Raw genomic sequence first — 6,627 nt, forward strand, 5'->3', positions numbered from 1 at the left:
GAGGATTTCAAAGCATTAGCCATACAAAAAGGATAAAACTTGACACACCATCAATGGTCAACAAACAGTGACTGTCACACCGGTCATCACTATTAGCTCTGTATGGCTGCAGGTAGGATTCCTTCAACTGTCAAGATGAAGATTTGACCCATGGGACACCGGGTTGGGCTCAGATTTCAGCTGTCGGCTTCATTCTTTCTGATCAGACTGGATCAGAGGCTGAGATTTCCAACAGCTGTTCACAGCCCAGTCAGACCCCTGGACAGGGCTCTGGAAATGTAGACTACAGCCACACAGGAACCCATCTTTGATTCAGTGTTGGGCTGTTGCCATTTTGAAATTCTTGATTGTTTCAACAAGTTCTGTGTTCACTGTGGCTCTTGGTATCCATTGCCTTAGATGGTGTATCTGTCTGTTTATCTGCCTGCCTATCTAAAACTGCACACGACTCAGTGGGGTAAAGGTGTTTGCTGTCAAGCCTGAGGACATGAGTTCAATCCCTGGGTCAATCCCACACTTGGTGGAAGGGGAGAACGGACAGAGAATGGAAGGAGAGAACAAGTCGTGTACTGGTATCCCCATAGGCACCATGGCACTGGTGCACGCATATACATGTACACATAGAAAAGAAATAGTAATGTGCAATAAAACTGTAACTAGAAAAATACACAGCTCATGAATTGTTATTGTAATTAAAACACAAAGAATGAATGAAGAAGGGAGAGGAGGACAATTTTTTAAAAGCAGCATTAGCTTTTAAAATTTCAATCAAAGTTTAAACGTGTAAAAAACTAAACTGTAGCAAAGTTATTGTGAGACTTTGGAGAGCAATGTGATGTCCTAAGTCAATAATTCTAGATGCTGATAGACAAATCGAGAGTTGATAGGTTTTTTTTCTCCCTTTGGAGGCAGAGTCTTACTATGTAATCCACTACTGAACTCGTTCAGCAGTCCAGGCTAGCCTCAGACTCATGATCCTCCTGCCTCAGCCTCCTAGTGTTGAGATTACAAGTCTGTGCTACCATCTTGGTGTGCTGGTGTGCATTATACGTACATACACACACACACACACACTCTTTTATTATTGCATTTGTTTATTTGGTTGTAGGGAGCGGGTTCATGAATGCGACAATGTTCATGTGGAAGTCAGTTCACTCCCTTTAATAGATGGGTCCTAAGTCACCGGTCTTGGAGGCAAGTGCTTTTACCTGCTGAGCCATCTCACTGACCCTGTTATAAATATTTAAAATTTTATCTTCTTATGTATTTTCGCCATATTTCAAAAGAGTACACATTTTTCTACAGTCATTTTAAAGCCCAATATTCCTATTCTATGTGTGTTTATGTGGGGGGTTGTAATTAGGGGTGTAGGTATTTGTGTATGTGCGCATATGTGCAGGGGCTACAGGTTGATACTGGATGATTGGGTATACTCAGTTGATGGGTGATTGGTGTACTCCACAGTTGATGGTGATTGGTGTACTCAGTTGATGGTGACTGGTGTACTCCTCAGATGATGGTGATTGGTGTACTCCTCAGATGATGGTGATTGGTGTACTCCTCAGATGATGGTGATTGGTGTACTCCTCAGATGATAGTGATTGGTGTACTCCTCAGATGATGGTGATTGGTGTACTCCTCAGATGATAGTGATTGGTGTACTCCTCAGATGATAGTGATTGGTGTACTCCTCAGATGATGGTGATTGGTGTACTCCTCAGATGATGGTGATTGGTGTACTCCTCAGATGATGGTGATTGGTGTACTCCTCAGATGATGGTGATTGGTGTACTCCTCAGATGATGGTGATTGGTGTACTCCTCAGATGATGGTGATTGGTGTACTCCTCAGATGATGGTGATTGGTGTACTCCTCAGATGATGGTGATTGGTGTACTCCACAGTTGATCTCTGCCTTAGTTATTTGTTTGTTTTGTTTTTTGAAACAGGGTCTCACTATGTAGCCCAGGCTGTCCTGGAACTCTCTATGTAGACCAGGTTGGCCTCAAACTCACAGAGATTAGCCTGCCTCTGCCTCCCCAAACCTTAGTTTTTGAATCAAGATCTCTTACTCAACCAGGAACTAACTGATTCCGCTAGGCTTGGTGGTTCATGAGTTTCAGAAATCTGCTCTCCACTCCCCCAGCTCTATGGCTCCAGTCCTGCACCACTGTCTGGGGACCCGGCTTAGCTCTTCAGGCTTGCACAGCAGGTGCCTTGCTGACTGGGCCATCCCCTCCTAGCTTCATCTTCTATGCACCATAGTTCATTAGAGCAGTTTGCTCTTGTTAGATATTAAAATACTGCTTACAGCTTTCCAGTATTATAAATCATGGTGCAAAGTTCTTTATATGCCTTATGGCTAGTGTCTATGATTTACCATCAGTACAAATTCTAGGAATATAAAATATTTCTATGAAATATATCCTCATGGTTAAAATTCAGTATTCAAGAAGGAGTAAAGAGTGACATATTTGCTTCCCTGGACAAATTCCAGCCGTCTGCTTTCCCTGCCCTCTAGTCAGTTCCTAGGAACAGAAGACATCAAATTGTTCTCCAAAGCCTCTGAGGCTCCAGGTCTCACAACAGTTTTATTATAGTTTAGTAGTTTTGGGTGAGTGTGCATGTATGCATACCTGTACAGTATGTGTGTGCATGCCTTACAATGTGTGTGTGTGCATGCCTGTACAATGTGTGTGTGCATGCCTGTACAGTGTGTGTGTGCATGCCTGTACAGTGTGTGTGTGCGTGCCTGTACAGTGTGTGTGTGTGCGTGCCTGTACAGTGTGTGTGTATGCTTGTACAATGTGTGTGTGCATGGCTGTACAGTGTGTGTGTGTGTGCATGTCTGTACAATGTGTGTGTGCATGCTTGTACAGTATGTGTGTGCATGCCTGTACAGTATGTGTGTGTGCATGCTTGTACAGTATGTGTGTGCATGCCTGTACAGTATGTGTGTGCATGCCTGTACAGTATGTGTGTGCATGCCTGTACAGTGTGTGTGTGTGCATGCCTGTATAGTGTGTGTGTGTGAGCATGCCCATACATAGATATGTAGAGGTCAGAAGTCAAACCAAGTGTCTTCCTTGATCTCTCTTCAAGGTCTCTCCCTGGATTGGCTAGGCTGTCCAGCCGGGGAGCCTCCCATCACCCAAGGGTTCCTCTTGTCATGCCTCTCAGTGCTGATATTACAGGCACAGAACTATAAACCTGGCGTTTTACCTGGTCTGGGGACCCAAACTCAGGCCCTCATGTTTGCTCAGCAAGCTCTTTAGCTACTCTTGAACCATCCTTGTGACCCCCAGCTTAGTAATTTAATTAATTAGTTTGTTTATTTATTGGGTTTTGGGGGGCAGGGTTTCTCTGTATAACCCTGGCTGTCCTGGAATTTACTCTGTAGACCAGGCTGGCCTTGAACTCACAGAAATCTGCCTGCCTCTGCTTGCTGAGTGCTGGGATTAAAAGTGTTGGCCACCACCATCCTATCAATTTTTTAAAAATGTAAATGTTTATTAAAATTTTACAGGTCAGTCCTTTCTTTTCTGTCTTTTTCTTTTTTTTTTTTTGGTTTTTCAAGACAGGGTTTCCCTGTAGTTTCTAGAGCCTGTCCTGGAACTAACTCTTGTAGACCAAGCTGGCCTCGAACTCAGAGATTCGCCTGCCTCTGCCTCCCGAGTGCTGGGATTAAAGGCGTGCGTGCGCCACCACCGCCCAGCTCTTTTCTGTCTTTTAGAGATTTGTTTGTCTGTGTTTGAGTGTTTTACACCAATGTGTGTGCACTCCATGCATGCAATGCCCAGAGACGTCAGAAGGGGGCATCAAATTCCCTGGAACTGGAATTACAGATTGTTGTGAGCTCCATCTGGGGGCTGGAAACTGATGCCTGGATCTCTGCAAAAACAGCATGTGCTCTTAAACACAGAGTCATCTCTCCAGCCCTTTCTTTTGTTTTTGAGACAGGGTCCCTACCCTGGACTATTCTAGAACACATTATACAGCCCAGACTGACTCCAGACTCAGTCTTCTGAATGCTGGGATTGCAAACATGAGACACAATGCCCATATTTCTCTTTCTGTGTTACAAGAGTAATTCTTGATGCAAGTGTGGTGGTACACTCCTGTAATTGTAGCATTTAGAGACTGAGGCAGGAGAATTACAAATCTGAAACCAGTTTATACTTTATAATGAGACCTGTCTCCACTACCAACAAAAAAGATTAAAGAATGATTAAGTAAATTAAATGAAAAAAGGAAAAGAGAGAGGCGGGGGGAAGAAAAGAAGAGCAACGCAATTCAGGTTCACTGAAATAAGTTCAAACAGTAGAAAGGACACATCACAAAGGGTGAATGTCTCCCCTTTCCAGGCTATCCTGCAGCTTCTCCAGGGGCATCCTTAGTTAAACTTGAAATCTTTACTTCTTTTTGTCATTTTGCACCTGCAAAAACACACACACACACACACACACACCACACCACACACATACTCGCACACACAAACACACATCACACTACACCACACACAAACACACATCACACTACACATACACACAAACACATCACACCACACACACACTTGCACACACATCACACCATACACACACACAAACACACATCATGCCACACACACTCACACATCACACCATACACACACTTGCACACACATCACATCACACACACATCACACCATATACACACAAACACATACTACACCACACACACTCACACACACATCACACCACACCGCACACACACTCACACACAAGTCACACCATACACACACATATGCACACACCACATTGCCCCCACACCACACCCCCATACACCACACACACACACACACACACACACATCCCACAGGCACCACACCACACACACACGCACCCCACAGCCCCCCTCACACACACATTATACACACACTCTGCACAACCTTGCTCATAATTCATTTAATCATTCTTCTATTATCAGATAGGGCTATGGTGTAAGTGTGCCCCCAGGGGTTTATGTGTTGAAATTTGATCCTCATTGTGAGCTCTTAGAGGGGAAATTGAATCTGTAGGGCTTTGAGAGGTGATTAGGGTTATGTGAGATCTTTGATGCAGATACTCCATGATGGAATCCTGGTGGCTTCCTAAGAAGAGAGAGACCAAAAGAAACACACATCTATCCAAGCATGCATCCCGTGTCATACCAAGTGATAGTCTACAACTTTGAGACTGTCGGCAAGGCCTTCATCAGCTACGGGCTCTTGACCTTGGATGAGACGGTAAGCTTTTCTCTTTCTAAGTTACACAACCTGTGTAGTTGGTCATATAAATACAAAACAGGCCAATTGGATATCTATAATTATCTTCTATCTTTCCTTGTTAGAAACTTTGTTTTAGCTGGGTGTGGTAACTTCTGCCTGCAATCTGATCACTCAGGAGACTGAGGCAGGAAGCTTAGCAAGAGTTAGAGGGCAGCCTGGGCTACAGAATGAAACTTGTCTTAAAAAAAAAAGGAAAAGAAGAGATTTTGTGCTCTCTCTCTAACCCCCCACTTCTCTTTGATTTTTCAAGGCAGGATCTCTCTGTGTAGTCCTGGCTGTCCTGTAACTTGCTGTGTAGACCAGCGGGCCTTGAACTCAGAGATCTTTTTGCTTCTGCCTCCTGAGTGCTGGGATCAAAGGCCTGTGTCACCACCACTAGACTATTTTAGAATCTCTTTGATTGGCAACTTCTTAATACTGCGCTCTGCCAGTTATTACTCCTGTAATGAATTGCATGGGTTGCTTCTGACACCTTAGTCCAATTAAGGGTTATTGACTTCTAAAACATTTCAGTTCAATAAGAAAGTATATCTTGTCATTGGGTTAGCCCCTTTCCTTTGATTATTTGTTTGTGACCGGTCTCTTTATAACTCTAGGCTGGTTTTCAAATGGCTTGTCTTTTTCTTATTAATTTGTCATATCTCTTTATGTGCTATAGATAAAATATTTTGCCTATCATATAGGTAATAAGTATTCTTCTCAGTTTGTGTTTTAAATGGGTGTGGGGCTGCTGTGTGCCACAGTGCATACATGAAGGTCAGAGGTCAGCCTTGGATGTAGGTTCTTCTTCCTTCTTTGAGACAGAATCCCTTGGGTTGACCATTGTGTGTGCCAGGCTAGCTGACCCACAAACTCCCAGGGATTATGTCTGTGCCTCACATTTGGCCATGAGAGAGATGGGATTGTAGGCACACACTGCTGTGCCCAATTCTACATGGATTCTGGGATCTACACTCAGGGGCTCATACATGCTAAGAGCTTTGCCACTGAGTCATCTCCCTATACCCCTAGTCTATGCTTTTAAGCTTTTGCTTAAAAAAATATTTTGCTAGGCAATGGTGGCGCATGCCTTTTGTCCCAGCACTCAGGAGGCAGAGACAAGTAGATCTCTTGAGTTTGAGGCCAGCCTAGTACGCACACACACACAAAACATACATACATACATACATACATACATACATATATTATATATAGAGAGATACATATATATGTAGTCTTTCTAATTTTCAAGTGTGTGTGTGTGTATAGGTTTGTGCTCAAGAGTGCAATACCGCAGGAGGCCAGAAGAGGGATAGAGGAGTGTGTGCTCTCATGGTAAGACCC

This window comes from Arvicola amphibius, chromosome 6 (genome assembly GCF_903992535.2).
Source record: "Arvicola amphibius chromosome 6, mArvAmp1.2, whole genome shotgun sequence".
Classification (NCBI taxonomy): domain Eukaryota; kingdom Metazoa; phylum Chordata; class Mammalia; order Rodentia; family Cricetidae; genus Arvicola; species Arvicola amphibius.